This window comes from Achroia grisella, unplaced genomic scaffold (genome assembly GCF_030625045.1).
Source record: "Achroia grisella isolate CSIRO2021 unplaced genomic scaffold, CSIRO_AGI_Agris_v1 utg780, whole genome shotgun sequence".
NCBI classification, from domain to species: Eukaryota; Metazoa; Arthropoda; class Insecta; order Lepidoptera; family Pyralidae; genus Achroia; species Achroia grisella.
The window spans coordinates 5,746,958-5,770,251 of NW_026713020.1; the positions used below are offsets into that span (position 1 = coordinate 5,746,958).

Sequence of the window (23,294 nt, forward strand, 5' to 3'; positions counted from 1 at the left end):
CAAACGTCCACTATATAAGAATCTGCAATAAATAGACCGAAATAAACATTTCATAATACATTTTTTTAAACTGAAACCCAAAATGAATTTAGTAACAAAACATTTAAATTATTTTCTATATTTATTAAGGTTAATATACTAAATACAATAGTAATGACTAAAATTAGTGAAACTAAATATCAGTTTTAAAAGTACTGAAACATAACATTTTTCTTTGCTTAAAGTTATTGTACTAGTTAATTAATGTACTAATGAAAGCAATTGAACTCTAAACAAATATAACATTTAAATGTCAAATAACGTAATATAAGTAACACCTGGAGTGGCTTTAGGCGAAAATTATATACACTTGTACATATAGTTTGCGAATTATACAATCATAATAATACATGTATCCGTTGGTTTGTTATACAATAAAACCTGTCCGAAGCTTCCTAATGTGAACGTGATATTTTAATCGTTGTATGTTATGACATTTTGTTTACTTTAAATATAACACAGGTCACCTGTTTATAAATATTTTTATAGTAAACGTAATTAATATTAAAATATTTAATTATGCAGAACATGTTATGAAAAAATACGATGAATTCTGAATTAAAAAAAAAATCTAAAATCGGTCCCGCCATTTCAGAGATTAGCCGGAACAGACAGACTGACAAAAATTGTAAAAACCTTATTTTTCTAAAATAATAAAAAATCCACGCGGACGAAGTCGCGTGTACAGCTAGTATACAACAATATCCGTCAATCTATCTGCCTCTCTGTCTATTACCTTGTCAGAAGTAGAAGCAGAAGCGCGAAAAAGCCAGCAAACCACTGAACGGATCATCTTTAATGCTGTCTTTGCCGGCGGTTTGTTGTCTAGCTATTCTTTAGCACATCATCTTACCTTCGATGGTTCGATTCCTCGGTCAATATAAACATTTATACTATGACTATAATAGTTCTCTTCTCAGGCAATACAGGCTTGTTGATACATCTTATAGATAATGATTATCAATGAGAATAACTGAAAGCTACAATGACATGTCAGTTTGTCAGTCTAGCGGTTTAGCACTAAAAATATCTATCTACGTATTTATATCAGTTGTCTAGTATCCAACACAAGCTCTGCTTACAGTGGGACTAGATGGCACTGTGTTAATTGTACAGAGTTATTTATTTATAATATATTTATTATTGTAACAGTCATCGATGTCATCATTTTCATAACCCGTCAGTATCATCACACAGCACACAATCCGCCCCCGTTTCACAACTGATAACAGACGTGTCCTGTGCGTGTCTTAAAATAGCTGTATCTGTTTGCATAATATTAATTAATATTGAAATGTAAACATAACTGTGTTGTAAGTTTTTATCCCGGATGCAACTAAGTTATCTCTGACAATAGATTGTTTCGGAGAGCAATGACACAGCCTTAAGTTATAATTTTGGCAGATTCAGTGGCGATATAGGGATATAGTGTTGTAAACGTTCGTAAATAAGTTTTTTTTTTAATATTAGTATTGAAATTTGACCACAATGACGAATGTTTACAAGGTTTTCTTTCGTTTCATTTCAAGTCTTTTGTTTCGTTAAAGTTTTCAAAGAACCAAATCTATACTGTTGCTTATTGTTAGGGAGGTTTACCTTTAAATTGACTAAAAAAATAATAATGTTTTAGTTTTTTATTCACAATTTAAAAAACGGAATTCTACTATACCATAGTTTTAAAATATGGCTTTATAGCAGACGCATTGGGACTAAGCGGATGCTACATCGAACTTCATGTCAAAGTAGTGTAACAAACAAGTAAACAGATGAATACTTTTTTGGTTCTATAATATTAGTATTATCTAGTTAGAAGTTATCAAGCATAATTGTCAGTGATAGACTGAAGTTTCTGTTTACACACTATAATAATAGTTACACTATGTAAAGTAGGTTCTGTTCTGTATGCATTATGAAGTAATAGAATTGCATTTCTTAATAAATAAAAAGAAAACAATCTGACAGATGCGAGTAGAGATTGTACACAAGATAGACTAAAGCCTCTCCATCTTATGTACTGTACATATTCTCATAACTCAAACAACATAATACGGAAACAATCAAGTGAGAATTGTCTAATATACTATCATTATGCAACATGTTCGGTTCGGTAAACGGCGTTTACCATCACAATTGGAGTCTGTATTTCTCATTATTCTCCCATAATTAGAACCCATCTTTCTATAGCTTGTAGCTTGTTAATTTCTTCATTAACTTCCCTTAAAGACCTTGCAGGTCATTGCCATTTGCAACCTTTGTTTTATGTTACACTTCATGTAATTGAAATACAACTGAGATGTTTATTCCAAAAAAAGGTTTATACAAAATAATACTTAACGTCTAATACGTCTATATAAACGTTTCGATTGATATCTCTTTGTCATTTGCATGGGAGTATTTGAAGAATGGGAAATGGCAGAATGTAAGCACTTCGCCTAAGTTAGAGCTTATATACCTCCAAGGTTACAAATATTTCCAAAATTGAATCAGTACCCTTTTGTCCCATACAATCTACAGTCTAAATTTAGCACTGGTACATTGTATTATATCGCATACCTAGTATAATACTGAATTAAGTAAAAATTAAAAAAAAATTGGACTTTAAAGTTAGATAATTAGAGTGGATATTTCAAAGCTTGTAATATTTGAGTTAATCCAGTATAGTAATCCCATATATGTAAATATAACATATTGTTATCATTACATAATGTAAAATCAATAAATGTTTTTTTGTCTATGTGTGTTGTTCCAAATTTAAAAAATGTTTATGTATTGAATAATTTAATACGATTTAGAACTAGCATATAAGAACATGTTATGTTCGAATTGAGACAATAATTAACATTTAAAATACGTAAAATTATTGACTTTGACATTTGACCCAAAGTTTAAACAACTATGTCGCATAGCAGAATACGTAACATAAATAACTATACATAGTATTAATTCTCGACGTAACCTAGTTTTTGCGAAATTCATTAATTTCATATGTAGTTACAATGTACAGCTAAAAATAGCCCATATGATATTGGTAATATGAATTCAATTTTCTTGTCTAAATTTGCCTATATTATTACTCTAATTGTAAATTTGGTGTGCTATTTCAATAGCTATTAAAACCTCTCCCATTAACAAAGAAGCTTCCTAGTTTCTTCCTGGGCTTCTCACAGCGACCTAACTCTTCGAGGATTGTATACGTAAGGTCACAGCTAAGGAGTCCAGGGTTACATGAGCAGTTTATACACTTGAATGCAGCCTCGTGAAAGAGGTCTATCCGTAGCATAAACATTTATTATATATATTTTTATATAATTGGAATGTGCCACGTCAGGGTGACCACGCGTTTCCGGATAGAAATCATCATGATAAGTTTCTGTTCAATTTGTCACGACTACCCGACCTGATCTCATGTTCATTTTATCGTCCTCCACTAGTGCCCACTATCGAAACTCTAATCAAAACCGTTAGCGCAGTCGGGTAAACCATTCCACCACCATCCTTTAAAAACTTTTAAACCGATACACAACTCAGAAAATAAGTTTCTACACTGCTAAAATAAATAATAATAATGAAGATACAATCATTCGAATTTAAATCAGATACAAACCTTACACCATTCAATTAAATATATCAATAATTTATACACTGTAGCTATTTTGAATAAATAACAGGTTCCACGACCACTTTCGATTAGATGTACCGTAACCTTGTTTGTTATTCCAATTCTAAAAAATACACAAAAAAAAAGAAAACACAAACGAACTGATGAACTTATTTTCTATTTCTTCGACGTAGGTTAAGTACCATTTAGAGAAAGTCACACACTGTTTACAGATCAACCTAGCTACAAGAAAAAAGCATCGAGATTACGCAAAGGAATTATAGATTTACTTTTTTGCTCGTGATACTTGTCATAAATCTTGTAAAAACTGAACTGGTTCCGTACAATAAGTGTAATACTACTTTCGCTGGTAACTACACTTTGACATTAGCGACAGTCTCACACGCTTTTCCTCTATTTCTATCATTTTTTATCCAGCGTATACGTACGTAAATATATTTATCGCTTTATTTTTGGTTATTCTTTAAAGACTGCGACAATAATGAACACAAAAAGATGAGTATATCATCTTTTTAAATGAAATAATTTACAATCTTTTTCTTTGTTAATGTTAGTATGCAAATATTAAGATACTTCAATTTACGTTTCTTAATTTATAAACATTAAGAAACATATATTGAAGTATAATAATAATTATAGTAATGTATTTGATTGAAGAAACAATAAAAGAAAAAAAATATAGATATAGAAAGAATTTTTTTCTCTGTTATACAACTAATGAGTGTTCCTTAATTTTGGAATAAAAGAAACAATGAAATCGATACATCAGTGATCCTTAAATTTTAAATGGTAGTAACACAATCTACAAGTAAAGAAATAAAAAATTCAATCAGGGACTGATTTTCTTAATGTCTTTTGTCGTTTATTGTAACTACAAATAAATATTTTTCCTCTTGGTTGTTTAAATGAGGCAAGCATTTTTAATGCCGCAAATATGACTTACTCGACCACATCTATATTTTTCGACAGAGATGTCCATAGTAATATTTTTCACTGGAGCCAAAACTTTGTATTTTATAGGAAACATAAGTAACACCTCTAACCGCTCACCGTTCAAGTCGACATCAAAATATGGGTTGAATAAATGTATGATCCAGTTTGTTTTTTCACACCACTCTAATGCTGTTAGTTGCTGCTGGCCTTTACAGCTTCACCGAGGATAGGGGGCGAGTGCAGATGGCAGTCCAAACCCGCGGAAGCTCGTATTGTGCGGCTGATGGCCAACCCCTGCCTAACGGATTCTACTTTAATCTGAGTGGACCATTCAAACCTCGGCTCAGATCGTCCTAATTTCGATCCCCGTTTGAATTTGACGGGGGTCCATGAGTTGACGATTCTGAGAGGATATGATCCATGAATTGAATCAATCAGCCTGAGTCATTGTATAATATTTTTACAGTCCAAATATTTTCAAAGTGACAGCCCTGTTTTTCGACTAACACGGTCACATATTCTATAACATCTGGCAAATATTATGCCACTTTGGCCTGTCAGTAATGTTTTCATTAGTCCATCTCATTTGTACATTTCCACGCGGCATTTCCGGTGTCTTTCGTTCTTATTGTTATTCAATGAAGGTATGTCTTTGAATATATTGGCAGATAAATAGAAAGGCGTTCGTATTAGTGTACAATTATGACGAAACAGGTACATGTAACGCCTACACAAAGTTATCTGTTATCTAATATCGAGTAGTTGTACATATTAAACATTACCTCGAAAATGGTAAACGATTTGAATGAAAATGTGTTTGATGACATAACATTTTGTTTTTAAATTTATTAATACAAACGTTTTCATAGTGCATAAAATAAAGACACAATAGATACTAGGTTCTCTTCAACTCTCAAAATTGGTTCGACCTATGTATATAATTACTTTTTTGGTTTGTCCGCTAAAATACCATCCTGTATTTTATTAAAAAATCCCCTAAACCAATTGTTGGTGATACAAAATTCTCCAGATTATTTTGTATATTATAAATTGTAATTGATATCACTATTATGCTAAATATATCCAATATCGCAGCAATGTAATTTCCGGGGGGACGAACGTTCTAATAGTAATAATCCCAGGACAATTCACACAGCGTCATCTAATTCAAATTCAAATTCAAAAATCATTTATTCATGTAGGACATTTTAGCCGCTTATGAACGTCAAGTTTTTACATTATATTTTTTTTTCCCTACCGTCCAGTTCGGTATATAGATCCAATTAAGAAGAACTGGTAAGAAACTCAATTGAATTACTTTTTTTTTTAAGCCAGATTATTTACAATGCATATGTATTTACATAGGTGTCTATGTCTAACATTAAATGAAAATCCCGAATATGAAAACTAATCCAAAAGCAATCCCAAACTAATCATGTTATATTATGTTTATACTAACGGAGTTAAAAAACTGCTAGAAATATTTAAATATATTTTTGTAAATACATACAAATGACACACTATATTGTAACATAGCAAAAACCCCGATTAATACAAACAGATATCTCGTGCAAGAATCGAACCAGCGACGATAAGTAAGACGGTATGCTAAACCACTGCACCACCGACGTCCTCAAGCAATGCATGCTCTAAGCATAAACATGAAGATTGGAGTCTAGGCGCCGCTGTTTATATTCTATTAGCATATCTTTCTCACGTGGTCTTGAGATCTGACTGTGTAATACAAACTTGCAATGCTAATACGGCCATTAAATCAGTTCACTCGAGTTTGCATAATTGACTTTCTATTATTCAGGGAAATGTAACGGTACTTCTGCAATTGAATATACATGTAACCAATACAACACTTAATTTGATGAGTCAGGACCCTGTCTCTAAATACTTCGTCATCCTCGTATGTTTTAGATAGGAGGCTGCAAAATATTGTTACTTGTGCTTATACGGATAGCAAGAGCGCCCTTAAGAAGTTAAGGGAACTTAACCATTAAATATTTATCTCACTACGCCTCTGGAAATAAAGGTGTTTCGATTACTTATGACATTAAAAAGTCCTAACTAATGTTGAAAAGGACATCTAAAACATCTGACATCTAAAATTTTTGTTAATGATTTCAAGATTTTTATTCGGTATTAGAGTCATATTATTTTTTTATTTAACTCCAATGGTAAACGAGCTGATGGAGCACCTGATGGTAAGTGTCTACATACAACACCACCGATATCAGATGATAGTTTCATATATGTAAAAATACAATTAATAATCAGATATTTGAATTATTGTGGTAGAAGCAGCTAATATTTATAAGCGGTGCAATTTATGGATTTCTTAATATTATAACTTGCGCTTGCTTGTATACAACTTATCAAATTAACCTATTTATTACAATATAGTAGCTAGAAACGTTTATTTTATAGGTTCTATGAAAATTATGAATAAATTTCGTTTTTGTAGAAAATTTCTGTACTAAAGTACCTACTTACAGTTTTTACTTTCATACTCTACGCCACGCCATGTAAAATAATTACCTGAAATAAATAAAAATATATATTTATTACCCTTATTCAAATATCTTATTAATATTATAAATGCGAAAGTTTGTCAGTACGGATGGATGTTTGTTACTCTTTCATGCAAAGAGTACTGAACGGATTTTAATGAAACTTTACAGTAATATAGCTTATACATCAGAATAACACAGGCAATTTCATTTCATGGGCCTAAATAAGTTAGACCAAGGTCTCCACGTAAACGATCTGATACTGAATGTGTACCTCAAAAATTGCTTAGTAATGTAATATCATGACAATTCCATAATATTAAATCCCATCAGTAATAAATTGCTGCATGCCCGATAGGGTGTAACTGTTGATACATATTTAGTTATATCATACAAATTAGTGTACCTCACACAGTTAACAATATAGATATATTCTATTCTATTCATGCGGGTAAAACCGCGAACGGAGCTAGTCTTAATATATATATAATATTATAAACACGAAAGTTTGTGAGTATTGATGTTTGTTACTCTTTCACGTAAAAACTACTAAACAAATTTTGATGAAACAGTACAGTATTATAATTATGCATCAGAATAACATAGGCTATATTTTATATTGAAATTTAACGCGTGTGAAGCCGCGGCCACGGCTAGTATAAATATAAATAAACCATCAATCAGCCGCGCCTACGTGGATGACACATAACCGGACCGACAATTGGCATTCAACAGTAGTTGTTATAACATAACCACTAAACAATACACATTCAATTAAATTCAACTGTAAAGATATGTTGCAACCGATAACGAGAACCATACAATTGTATGTATGTATACATCACACGAATATAGAATATGGTGGCAAAACGCTTCCGAATTCTCGAAGATATCACGTAATCTTTAATCTCTATGTATATATTTAATGTTCTTTTTTCTTACTTAATTTTGAGACTATACTTACAATTTGGCATTATTATTGACGGGCACGGTGGTTTAGCGGTTTAGCACACCACATTACTTCCCATGGTCGCGGGTTCGATTCCTCGCATGGTGAAAACATTTGTATTCACGAGTATGATTGTTTGTATCGGTCGGCGTGTTTTTTATGCATATTATGTATGTATTTATAAAAACAAATCTAAGTATTTATATCAGTTGTCTAGTACCCATAACACAAGCTCTGCTTACCGTGTTAATTATACAGGGTTACGTATTATTATTATTATTTATTAGTATATACTATTTATTTGTGTATTTATACAATCAAATCAAAATATCTTTATTCATGTTGGTCTATTACTTTCTTTATGATATGTCAAATCTACCGTCAGTTCGGAAAGCTTTCGAGCTATGAAGAACTCACAAGAAACTCAGCTCTTATTCTTTTCAAATGAGCTCGTACATGATTACAAAAATACAGATTCATTTTTAAATTTAATTCTATATAATAAATCTCAGCTCAAGTGTCGTAATTTTGATCCCTGTTTAAATTATATCTCGCCGCTCCATATCATTCCGCGAGTTTTGAAGACTCGCCCCGAATCGTTTGGAGAAGCTGTAAAGGCAGGTGTAGCCAACAGCATTAGAGTAGTCCGAAAAAAAGCTTACAAAGCAAGCTTACTTTTTACTACTTACTTCAGGCATTAAGCGAAACGCTGGGTCGTCGATGGAGCTCTTACCACTTCTTATATTATTCTTTTTAAATGTTAATACCACACGATTCCAACTTTTTCCTTAATCTGCTTGAACATATAATATTCTGTTTTGAATGAAAAAATCAATATTTGTAACACAAAACTAAATAGGCGTGGCAAATGGAATGTAAACAAAGGGTGGCAAATATTATTTCCTTTTTTACGTCCGAAACGTTTTAAGACCCATACTTTAATATGAAATGCAATGACGACTGCTCATATAGTTAGTACTATAAAAATTATTATGTAAATAACAATAACGTTTAAAACAAAAGAAAATAGGTTTTACGATTATTGATGTATTATCGGTAACACAATCTGTGCTTAGGACGCCATGGCACTGTATGAATTGTTGCCCTAGGCCTATATTATTGTTATTAAAAATGTTGTTCCAACAACAATCAAACAACAAACGACTTCAATTACCGGAACTGTATATATAAACACAGTATGATCATATTGCTAGCAATGTACCATGTCAGGTTGGCCTCCACGTGGTTCCCCCTAGAAACCATCGTGATAAATTGTTAATGAATTTGTCACGATGGGATAACTGACCTGACCTCATGTTCATCTTATCATCCTCCACTGATGCCCCGCCAGCGTAAACCGGTAACGCAGGCGGGTGCATCATTTCATTATCATCCATAAAAAAACACAGTTCCGCTGAGGGCATCTGTGTTCGGTCAGTAAGCCAATCAACAAAGTAGTTGCTGCTTAGATTTTTCTACTCCACCATCTGTATTATATGTGTATACCTTCTTTAATGTTTTCACTAATGTTTAATTTTATATAAGTTAATATTTTTAGTTCTCATGTTAGTTACTAAATTATGTGTAATTCTTAATGAGAATAAATATCTAAAACCTAAATATTGTCCTACCAAAAGAAGTTATATATATCATAAACATTGTCAAACGTCGTATATACATATATTAATTTAAAAATAATACTTTTTAAAACATATGTTATATGATTGTTACGAAATATGTAACACAATATGAACACCTTACTAGATGACCTAAATGCATTGATCGAGTGCGCGACTCGAGTTGCACACACGATATGAATAATTAAATGCATCTATTGTACCAGTATGAAACTATTGAACATTAATTCTAACACGTGGGGGAACGAGGTACAAAAATTTTACAACCTCTGTGGTCTAGCAGTTTATTACACTGCCTTATTTCCGATGGTCGCTGGTTCGATTATCTGCAAAATACAAACATTTATCATGTGATTTTTTGTATTGTGCAGGGCGTTTTCTGTACCATTTACGATACATTTTAAGATACTAGACTCCAGTACCTGTAGGACAAGCTTTATTTTTATAACGCAGGAGACAAACGAGCATGCGGCTCACCTGATGGTAAGTGATTAACGTCGCCCATGAGCACCCGCAACACCAGGAGAATTGCAAGTACGTTGTCGGCCTTTTAAAAAGGAATAAGCTCTTTTCTTAAAAGTTGAAACTTGAAAGTCAATATCGTATCGGTTCGGAAATACCATTGCTGGAAGGTGATTCCACAATGTGGTTGTGCGTAGCGTCTTAGCTTGGTACTAGATGGCGCTGAGTGCATTCTCCTGAGATATTATTATTATTGTGTTTATAGTTTTAGTACTGTATAGTATACATATAAAATAAGTATGAGATGTATGTATTATGACATTCGACTATCATTTTAAATATTACTCAGCAGTGTTTCAGCACATTATGAATATCGCAACTCGACCGCTATTGATATGTTATTTATATGCAAATTGATTCATAATGTATGCAACATACAACAATTACAGTTGTACAATAGTACGTAGTAATAACTCAGTACTCACACAGCGCCATCTATTCTCAAACTAAGTATGGATACTGACGAAAATACTTATAATAATTCAATTTAATGCTTTATTCGCAAAATATGGGTACAAATTAGTTCTTATAATGAAATTTACACATAATATTAATAGAAATGTAAATGTCGTTAATTTTTTATGCGTAATATATATATATATATATATATATATATATATTTCACATGAATTAAATAAATACATTATTTTTATAAATATATGCATTTATTGCGATATAGAGAAAACACATTTGTGTTGATAACTGTTTAGTCAATACAATGTTTATATCGTGCCAGGCATTCGACCTGCATTAAGCAATGTGCAGATTTGTTGGACCACCTATACCGTTAATATAATATAATAGTAAACAAATGAATCCGTATCTGATAAAAATAATAGAAGATATGCAATAATAGAAATTTAATCGAAAGTCTACCCCAACTGTATAAATGCTATGCATGCTACAAGCGACGAAAGCGACCGACTGTTCCACATGCATAGGGTTGCCATAATTTAAAATTAAAGTATATCTATATATATATATATAATTATCGTTATCTTATCATTACATAGTATAAAATAAATTCGCTGTATGGTCGTCCCTATGTATGCTTAAATCTTTAAAACTACGCAACAGATTTTGAAGGGGCTTTTTTTAATAGATAGAGTGATTCTAGAGGAAGGTTTATATATATAATACATCCGTGCGAAGCCGGGGCGAATAGCCAGTTAATATTATAAACACGAAGGTTTGTTAGTATGGATGGATGTTACTCTTTCACGAAGAGTACTAAACGGATTTTGATGAAACTTTACAGTAATATACCTTATATGTACATCAAAATAACATATAGGCCATAAATTTCAAACGGGTGAAACCGCGGGCACAGCTAGTTTCTTATAAATCTAGAATGGCAGACAATCTGTCCACCTGTTAGTAAACGTCAATCTTCTCCTACATTCATAAACAGTATAGAAGCACTTCCCAACTAGGCCGCGTAGCATCCTGCGTGATGTCATATCGTCGTAAGTGAGACCTAAAAGTTATGCAATATCATAACAAAAATTAGCTTAACACCTGAATTAAATGTCATTACAATACTACATTCATTCATCTGTCAGTCACAAGGTCAGTTTAATGATGATGATGAAATATGCTAACGGTATACACTGGCGGGTACCAGTGGAATATGATAATATGGGGTCAGGTCAGTTAGCCCATCTTGGCAAAAGGCAATTTATCACGATAGTTTCCAGGGGGGACTGCGTGGAGGTCAACCTGACATAGTACATTGCCCGCAATGGGCTTATTAGTCCACACTAGTAACAATCCCCTTATTAACTCGTCCATTGTGTAGCAACCCTATGCAATAATTTCAATAATAATAATGATGCATACATCATTATTATTATTAAAATATGCAACAGATAACATATATTAGCACCATTTTGTCGAACTGTATTATTTCGATGACCAATTTTGTTACCTGCACTGTGAATAGAATAACAATTTGTATAATAATTTAGTATCGACATCGAGAGACTATCTAGAATATTCTCAAAATTTGTGCCCCTTTTTACAAACGTTGCGCAGGCATTTCATACTTCTTCGTATGAAATTTCATACAATAATAGGTTATATAGAGAAAGAGTGCAGAATGTTTCTTAAATTGATGATGATGGCTGGCTCATCCGTCATACTCGTGAACGGGTGCTGCTTGTGGGGACTGGTCTGTTTAGGTTGCGATCAGGTTAGATTTATTGTTTTTTTTTTTAATAGTATATGCTGGCGGTTACTCTATTCTCCCAAGTTTGAATTTTAAATGAAATTGTATTATGGTAAACATGTACAACATTTAAAAAAAAATCATCTCGAAATCATTCCGAACTAACGGTAGATTTGACCTATCATAAGAGTCTGTAATAGACCTACATGAATAAAGATATTTTGAAATTATGCATAAAAAAACATTACACACAGTGCATATACACTGTGTGTAATGTTTTTGCATGTACACTCATTTTTATTGTTAAAGTCTGAGAGCAAATTGAGAATAGATTAATATTGATTGTTTTTAATATCACCTTTGTCCTTTTCCGAAGTAAACCACTAAACCAAAAATTATAAATTAAAACTTCAAAGAAATGTATGAATGTTTGTAAGTCTACTAATTACTACTAATTCCTAAAGGCTATATTCATATTACAATCAAAATAAACGTGTCTCTATTTGTAATTTACAAAAGCAACTAGGAATTTACATATACACAAATATAACGTACTCACTTACTTTCCATAGTAAGGGAAATTGCATTCAAGAATTAAGAAACGCGACAGAAAGCTTCGCGGATACATAAACACACAGTACTAGCGAACGAACCGTGAGAAATCGTCGCATCTTAGTACCGACAGGGATGCCAACCTTAAAACAATTGGCCTTGTAAGAAGAAATGAAAATCGAATAATATATTAGGTCCATTACTAAAATATTAGCTCCAATTAGCTCCTCAATACCGACAGGGATGCCAACATTAAAACAATTGACCTCGATGGAAGAAATAGAAAATTTGAATTTAAATGTTAGCCCCATTCGCCAACTCCTCTATTCACATGTAGGGACTGGTCTGCTCTAATCACTACTGATTTAATTTTACTTAATTACTTAACCAGTTGATTGTGTATTTCATATTTTCAGTCAAATGAATTAGTGCTAGTTGGTAATTTGTATTCACACATTTCAACTTAAAAACGTAAAATCACAACATTTATTTAAAAGAGTAAGATCTTGTTTTGTCTTCTTGTGATGAAGCTTTCCGAATGAATGATAGATTTAAAAAAATAAGTGAATAAAGAATTTTCTGTTCACGTCTAACATTTAAATCTAATCTAATCTATTGTACGTTTATTTTATACTATTTTCCGCAACTGTGTTTACTTTTTCAAGAAAAAAAAAGAGAAAATGATGCAACTATTAGCTCTAATATCTTGTTATTTAGACCGATTTTCGTTTATCAAAATCTCATGACAATACGGTTCTAGTACCGTTGGCAACCCTGGTACCTATACTGCAGTCACATTTCTAAAACCAAACAATGGAGCGGCATCTCTGTATCTATGGAAGTGGACGCACAACGCTTTTATCTTGTAGTTGGTCAAGGTTTGAACCGAGGTCGGGTGCCATCTATCGTTGACAGGCTGTCACATCAACTATTGCAGTAGTCCAACTCGCTCCAAGAAATAATTTATGTTTTGTTATTACGTACGTTCGTTTACTGAATATTAACAAGTAATACGAATGCTTCAATTACACAATGAAATTTACATAATAAAACGTGTTTACTCAACAAATACGTACCTTTAAAGTTATAATTGAGTGTGGCGATTTGTATTCAGATTGTCGCGTGCCTAATTCTTGTTAATGTGTATTTATAAAAACATTTATTTAAAAGAGCAACGCAAGTTTCTTGCTCATTCTTCTTGTCTGCGTTCCAAACATGTGGTAGAATAAAAACAATATAATTCTTCAAAAGTGCTTATATTAAGTTTATTTGAATAAAGATTATTTATATTTCCATAAATTTAAAGGTAATTTCTAAAACAAAAAGCTGAGGAAATACAGTTAAATTAGTTTAATGAATTAATACTGTAATGAAATTAAGTTCACAAGCATCTGGATGGTTACTTCTCTAACTCAACTTTTTTAAATGACGGAATAAGATAAAATGTACGAACAGTATTAACCATAAAGCCTATGACAAAATTTTTCTCTCATTCAATATTATTTTATGTATTGTATATGTGTTATAAACTGGAACTAGGTTCGATGATTCTGTTTACAATAGTTTTTGATTTTAGTCCTGCATCAGCGCCATAAATTTTGCCATTAGAAATAGAAATAATCTTTATTCAAATAAACTCATTACAAGCACTTTTGAATAGTCATATTTTGATTCTACCACTCATTCGGAATGCAGATTCATCACAAGAAGAATGAGCAAGAAACTTGTGTGTTGCTCTTTTTAATAGATGTTTTTTTTTATATAAATAATTACAGTATAACAAGTAAGAGGCATGCGATAATCAACATAGAAGTCGCTACGCACTCATTATTAATGTAATCAGATAATATTGTCAGTGCTATAGATTTAAAGTTTTTCTATAAAAACATTATTATCGTTAACGAATTCTTCAATTTTATAGTAAGCTTTTTTGCAAAGGAACTGTTTTATTTGACATTTAAATCTTTTTTCTGGCAGATTTATAAATATTATAAGTATTAGTATTCAATGTTTTTTTTTTTTGTGGGAAAAATAAACATATTGCTTACTGTGATCATATTTGAAGTACTTTAACAACTATTGTACCTACAATCTGCGGTGAAAAATTTGTAGGCATCTAAAAAAAGAAAAAAACTAGCAAGTAACTGGTTTACTACTTTACGATTTGTTTACTGTTTCTACTTTTTTACTATAACATCGTGATTGACGAACCATGGACGAGCATTGAATGGTGCATTTGTGTTGAGATCTGGATCGGTTTGAATGAACGCCCTTGGATTTAACTGCTTACTGTGAAGAGGAAACAAACATTTAGATTTATATTTCGGAAGAAACTAAAGATGTTAGTCTTAAATGTCTTAACTTTACCTGGCTTTGAGAAATATTAGACAGATGAGATTGTATTGAGAAAACAATAAAAAAAAATGTAAAAAAATCATCCTTATTTACAGTCCATAACAAGAACCTAAGTATCTACATGAATTTTGAAACCTATTCTATCTTATCGTGAGCACCATACATAACTATTATTCCTTTTAGTATTGTTTCACAGGTTTCTACGTATTAACGAAGGATAGAACTATTATCACACTAGCTAAATGAAATTAAGTGTGACACAGTAAATTACAGAACATTTTAGTCCTTACGATTAGGATGATGATAGTGTACTGTTGTTTCCTAATTATCTCCCAGACACACACAACTATCCTTACTTGCTAGTTACAGCGTAATGACCGTACGACGCCAGCAGTGTGCGCTAGAGACAACATAATGCTTCCTTCTCTTTCCCACATAATACTACAGATACCACGAAGGATGTAACAGGTATGAGATGACGAGATGAATTGCATGTTGCTTTTCATGGTAGATTTGATATCATAAGAGTCTGTAATAGACATACATGGATAAAGATATTTTGATTAATTGATTGACACGTATTTAGATGACTGTTGCTACTTACCATCATGATAACTATCAGCACCGTCCACTTACATAAAAATAATAAAGGTACTGATAATGTAACTAAGGGAAACCATAAACACAGTCTCGTAACAACCCAGTACCCATGTTTATCACGAAGCGACATCAGGCACACCCACGGCGTCCCAACAAAGAGCTTATCAGCTGACTGCACCACGCTAATAGCTAACTTGAATCTTAATAGTGCATAATACGCTTCCAGATTTGGTATTATCTAGCGCGTGACAACTTTATGTTAGATAAACGATATAACATCAGTCGTGGCACAAATTGTATGTAGGCGTTAACAAGGAAACTATTACACTTTAACAAGAGCAGGGGGCCGATTCTTGTGTCTTCGAATTAATCACGAATACGAAAACATAGGTCGTCAATCCAACCAAAATTTATGTTACACTAGTAATAAAATATATTTTGCAGATAATCTCAGGACAATTCACACAGCGTCATCTAGTCCCAAGTTAAGCTAGCTAAAGCTTGTGTTATGGGTACTAGATAACTAATACCACACTAATACCTAGACACAGACCACCGAGATTGTCTATCTGTGTTGCTTGTGTCTATGTTGATGCATAGTAACAATATATCAATCTATAATATTTCCATGAAATATGAAATAAAAAACCTGAATATAAATCTGGTCCACCTACACTACAGTTGGCTCTCATGAATTTAGTACATTACAAACAAGGCAACAACTTATTGAACCGGTTTTTTTACTCCTATATTTATTAACGCCATAAAAAATTAGCTGTAAGTTCACACTTGATGTTTCAGGTTTTCATTGTTTGGTGTAAATGAAGCTTTTTTTAACTTGGCGTAAACCCTTTTGTTTCCCTCATGCCCCAGGGAGGTAAACGGTTACTTCTGCGACCCTTACCGGCTAAAAACCCCAAGGCGCTTCGTTCTCTTTCCCTTTTGCCACGGGAATGCTCGAGAAGTTTTCCGCAACTCCGACGGTCCGTTTCATCATTTACTGTAAATGATGCCCCTTTTCATTTATCGTGTCCAAAAATCTTCGACCATGCCCCGTTCAGAAAGCGATGAGGGTTTGTGCGGGATTCTATATTAATATCACAATATAAAGATAATGCCATTGCAAATAAGTGTAATTTTTATTTATTTACCACGACCCGCCCCGCCTTCTCAAAGGTTTACAATTAATTTACAAAAAACCTTAAGGAATTAAACACCTAAAAATTCCTCAGAAATCACACTGTTGACGGATGAAAACCGCAGAACTATCCGTCCAGTATTTGAGATTATCGTGTATATAAAAACAAACATGGCTTTTACTAACTTTGTCTTATGATATGTATAGATTTATTAATAATTTAGGTAATCTACCTACCACACCAACATTGACAAGTAATGTATACAAACAAGCATATAAGGCGACGTTATCGCTCTTCCAGACAACGACCGCATGAGTGCAATAAGGCCAAAAAAATCTATAAATTTTGCATAGTAAATACAACTAAATATCGCGTACATTGCAACCGCATACATATTTAGAGTATGTATTTATTGATTTCGATCTTCAGAGGCAGGTCCTAAATACCAAACGTCTCTTTAATAATCGAGTAAGATAACTCAAATAGTCGTAATTGAAGGAAAAATATTTTAGACGGTAGGGTAAATATCTGTACAAAAATATTGACGTTCGTAAGCGGCTAAAAATTAATTCATGAATAAATAATTTTTGATTTGATGAATAAGCTATATTATTGTAAAATTTCATCAAAATCCATAGAACAGTTTTTGGGTGAAAGAGTAGCAAACATTCATCTATCCATCTATAGTCACAAAATATCACGTCAATAATATTAGTAATATTTATTAATATAACTATAAAATTATTTCGTTTTAATTAAGATACCCGACAGACACAAACGAAACTATTAAAGTCTTGCCAAATCACAGTATCCTTATAAGCGCGGTACCTAATATGGTGCCTTGCTCATCCTGGCTGAATAGTGTTTAGTATCATAAATCTTTTTTTTTCGGTTTACAATCGGCAATCACGTTTCAAGGACAGACACATTAATGATATCTATTTCTAATACTAGCATAAATAGCTGTTTCATAAAATATTATATGTTCAAACCAGGCGAAAAATATATATTTTTTTAATCGCACATTATATATACCTAGAGCAAATATAATTTTAATCCATCCAGCTTACTAAGAGAAACAGGCAAACATTTATTTTTAAAATTAGAATGATATACTGGGCAATTATATTTTATATCGAAATTAAAACTATTTAAAAATAAAAGAGGAATGTTCCATTTTCGAATTTCCCTCCAATTTATATAAATATTCTGTCAAGTTTGAATGTGAATTCTATTTTTGAAATAAAATGGGTCATGTCTTATTAAAATACGATTGTTAATTAAGCTACCAAAGGTATGAACCATACTGCGTAGTCTATAACAATTTTGTTTAAATATTTCATTGCGATGTGTCCAATACTGTCGTTTAAATTATAAAATAATTAATTCAGACATTCTTATCGACAATCTATTAAGTAAACCATTAAAATATGACTAATATTGTCTATATATATATATATATAAATAAGCATATGTCAACATTATATACAGATATAAATCGTGTGGGTTGACGCTTGATAGCTACACTGTGGTTCGAGACAATGGTTTTGAAGATTCCGAAATATGACTCAAAAGAAATAGCCAAGATTCCTGAGCTATGATTCTACGTATACCTGACTACGTTTTTAAAAACCAGAGACATATCAATAATTTAGAATAGCTTATAATTTTTTGTAGGTACCGAATAATAATTTCAACTAATATAATAGTTTAATAAAATTAAACTAGTAATTTTATAAGTATACACAATTCTTAGTATATAAAATAATACAGCTACATGAATAGTAAACAGTATATATACTACACAATATAATAACAACGCTTTTATGGCATATCTTTATATATAAAAATTACGTGTCACGTTGTTCGTCCGCAATGGACTCCTAAACTACTGAACCGATTGTAAATTTGATTGCACATTCTGTGCAATTTGATCCAACTTGAAAGATAGGATAGCTTACATCTCAATTCATAGTCGCAATATTATTTTATTCGAGAACCTTAGCCACAGCAACGCGGGGCCGTATCTGCTAGTTAACTGTAAATTTTAATTATGAATAAAAATTCATACCTTTGCTTAGTTATTAATTATTATTATTACAAGCGAATATTAGCTTTCGCTAGTAATAATAATAATATACTTTTATTGTGACCATTATTTTTGGTGACTCGTGACTATGACACGTTAACCTACCGCCCTTGACACAGTTAATTAACTTAGTACAAATTTAATTAGCTTGGGTTGGTTTTGTTTAAGTCATAAATCATATTACATTGTCAGTTTCACTCATGTAATAATTGCAAAGAATTTCACAAAAGGGCTAATTCATTTTTTTTAATTAGGCAGTAATGCACAGGAATTATTTCGTTGTTACTAACAGTGGAACATGGAAATATTTTTGTGTTAATATATACATGTCTATTTTACATATAAAACATACAGACCTATACAAACATAACATAAACATACTCATATATACAAATGTTTGTACTGTGCGAGGAATCGAATCCGCTACTATCGGAAGTAAGGCGGTGTACTAAACCGTTAGACAACCGAAGCTGTCATAGTAATAATGTAATAATAAAGTTTATTTTATAAATCAGGTCCCACAATTTTGTAATCTTGATTTCTGAACTAGCGCTAGCTGTGTGTCACAAGTTAGAATGATCAAATAAGCACAAATATAGTGCAACCCAATAATTCTATTAGTATTGCGACAAACTACTGTGTAACTTTGACATAATCGAAATCAAATCAAGTGTTCGAAATAGAAATTATAAGAAACTAAATAACTTTTACATGAATCTGTGTAACCAATATTATTAGCAGGTCATATTTACAAGCAATTATCCGAATAGATTGATTTTATAGTTATCTGCATATGTTAGCCCGCCTCACTTGAGAACAAAACAATGTTTGTCTGAAACTGTGCAATCTTAAACTTTTTTTGAAATGTGTAAGTCTCAGTAAAAATAATATGCAGGAAACTGTACAGGTTTTTGACACAAAGAATATATTTCAAAATTGAAAACCTTTAAACAAGAATTTTAGTTAAATTCTGAGACGTTAGATGTCAACTATTATAAAACGTAGTATAAATGTATGGGCGCAGTTTCCTTTGTCTTTTCTTTAAAGGATAAACAGAACCCAAAAAAATACATAGTTTTAATTGCTCTGTAATAGCATTATCGAACGTATATTTCACATAAATTTAAATATAGAACACAGAAATGTAAATCAAGTATGTATAAGTGATACTTGATTTACATTCCTGTATTCTTTATTTAAATGCCTGTTTTATTTTTAAATTATTAACATTTGAATTTGGAACGAACGTATTCTATAATACCTCATTAGGTTGTCTGTAAGAGATTGCTTATAGCGATAAGACCGCCTTTTGTAATACACTTTCTAACATGATATATTTTTTTAATTATTCTCTATTATACTCTATGCCACAATACAGTTATTGTTATTATATAAAATTACCATTTAACTCTTAACTTATTTTTATTGATGATTTTAATGTTATTTTATTTTGTAGGTATAATTGTGCTATATAAACACCATATATTCATCTGAATTGATCTAATTTTGTTCGGGAAACGTCAACTGGCAGAATTAAAGTCAAGTTGACCAGTGACCCAAAATTGTGTGTGGGGAGGGACCAATTCTAATTACGATATCTAGTTACAGATATCCAATCGTATTATGTGTAAAGCAATTAAAACATATATTTTTAGGTACATTTTATATTTAACATCTTTTTGTATTTATCTATGCAATCATATCTCCTAAACTAAAGCACCGATATTGATGTTTTTTTCTTTGAAATTTAACGTAATTAACATTCTAAGCTACAACTTAGTAAACAGCTTTATTCGGGAGTTGCTAAAAAAATTATTTGATAATGATAATTATTTTATTTGTAAAATGCTTTAACAAAAAAAAAACATTACTACAAGAGTGGTGATCTATATGGCGATGGATACACGCGAGTGTAATAAAGGCCATATAAGTGGTGACAGTCGTAACATTGACCTCGACGGAATGTAAACAAGAGCGATCACCACACGAATTACAACAGGATTACATATACAGAGTGAAAACATTTCAACCAGTGCTCATTTCTGATATTTTTGACTGATGCAAGCAATCTCGTTTGTTTTTAAGTAATAGAGCACCTTATTTATTTATTTTAAAACATACAAATATTACATACATTGGACCCCGCACTGGCGAACCTGTATCGCGGGAGTTCAAAAAATATTTTTCAGATATTATTAACTATCAGTGAGTAGAAGATCTGACATCTCCAACTGTACCTACCATCGTCCATGGTCGGTACCGAATTGGTGAATATAAATATATTTCTTTCACATAAAAATCAATTTTATTAATCGGACTTTACATAAAATACAAAAGTTTTAATAAACAACGCATTCAGGGTGTTGATGGGGCTGTCACGATTCTGCAGTGCATCAGGGATGTTCGCGGAGTACCGTGTGGATTGTTTTTATGCTACAATGCGGAAACGATGCGCATCCCTAGTACGGAGAGTACGTGCCAGTACCAACAGCATCCTGAGCATGATTGCGGGCAAGCTAGACTGTGCGTATGTTAATCACTGCTGTGCTATTTCCACTGAAATGGTACAGCGGTGATTTTATATTTATATGTGAGTGTATTTTAATTTAATATTAATTATTGATATTATTTGTATTTTATTTTTGTGTGTATATTTTGTGTCTGTCCGTACTAACATTAATTATAAGACAACTGTAATACTAACAAAATGGGCAAGTAAGCCTGATAATAAATAAATAAATAATAATAATAATTATTATTATTATTATAAAATAAATGGTGCTTATTGAGCGTGAAACGACTTAAGTTTAGGAACCTCTGGTCTACGCACCTAGCTCTTATGCAAACCGACATAAAGAAGATATTGTAATGTGCCAATCAATACACTACTTGATATGCAACGTTCGAAACGTGATTTTTTAAAATAGCCAAAGAACGCAATCAACGTATTACGTGGATTTTCTTTCGCAGTCGGCGAATTAAAATGGCGCTGTTTGTTATTCAGAATCAGTGTCCGCAGTTTACATAGTCATAGATTATTTTCAAATTCACTCGGCTTGTGATTTGAGTGGCGAGACGTGACGGGAGCTCGCGGTCGATCACGACTCATTTGTTATTCGCATTCTTTCTATTTGATGAGACAGTCTTTGCGAATGCTAATTGAACTTGCCTAACTGTGAACGGCACAGATTAGATTTAAGTAGATACCGCATCTGTCAACATAGATTAGGATCTGTAGAAACTAATTGATTCCCAATACGAAAGGCAATGGCTGTATGGGCTGAGTCCTTTCGCCTTCTCAGAGATGGTAAAAACGGAACAAAAGAAGGTTTACCGCCAAATTTTTATTAGAACTTTGAACATTACAGATTCGGTTGTTTGATGCTACGATTGTTTATATGTTTTAAATAAACAACTTGATAACATTAAAATAAATTATATGTTAATTTTTCATATGATTTTAATGGCCTCGAAGAATTTTCCTATCTCCAATGTTCACGGAGTTTCATCTCGCACGATACATGTTTTTGTATTCATGAGAATTATTGTTTATGTTTATTTTATATATATTTATATAAAAGAACGTGTTTTTACAGCAAAAATTTAGTTCAGAAATAGATGGCGCTATTGTTTTTAAATATATAACTATAATGATATTAACAACCCAAGGGTTTTTAATATTATATATGTATATATATTTGGATAATCCTCTAACTACATCCATTCTGAACAATAGTGTGTCGAAAACAAAGAAATTCGAAATAAATCGTCAAATTGTGTAGAAGTGGATTACTTATTTTATAACTTTCGCATTTAGTACACATTATTTATATAATTAAACTTGTTTTAATTCGAATAATTTTATAGTAAATAATAGTAACTATTTCGATATTTCGACTATGTTGCACTAGCTATGATCCCGAGCTGAGTTTGACATATTAACGTTTAACTATATTAATAATAGAAGTGCACTCACTTCTTACCGCTACCTTAAAAGACAATTTACTGTAATATAAAAGAAATGATTACCTTATGTAATTAACTCAGCATAGTCGCTGCACATTTTTAAAATCCTCACCTGAAACAAACAATAAAAACTGTTACACAATCATAAATGTAAAAAGCGGAACAGTGTAAAAATATTATTATTGTACAACACATAATTTGGCGACGT

At 31.8% G+C, this 23,294-nt stretch overlaps 1 protein-coding gene across 2 annotated transcripts in view; it reads right to left on the minus strand.

The window, feature by feature from the left end:
* Window positions 1–23,294, minus strand: part of LOC131850986 (axoneme-associated protein mst101(2)-like) — a 137,629-nt gene that overhangs the window by 64,448 nt on the left and 49,887 nt on the right. The window contains exon 2 of one of the 2 annotated variants that reach the window (XM_059201408.1): window positions 23,150–23,198. The exons of the other annotated variant lie outside the window; for it this stretch is intronic. The gene's annotated coding sequence lies outside the window, so the exon portion shown is untranslated. The remainder of the gene's footprint in view (window positions 1–23,149; window positions 23,199–23,294) is intronic. 2 annotated transcript variants of the gene reach the window in all.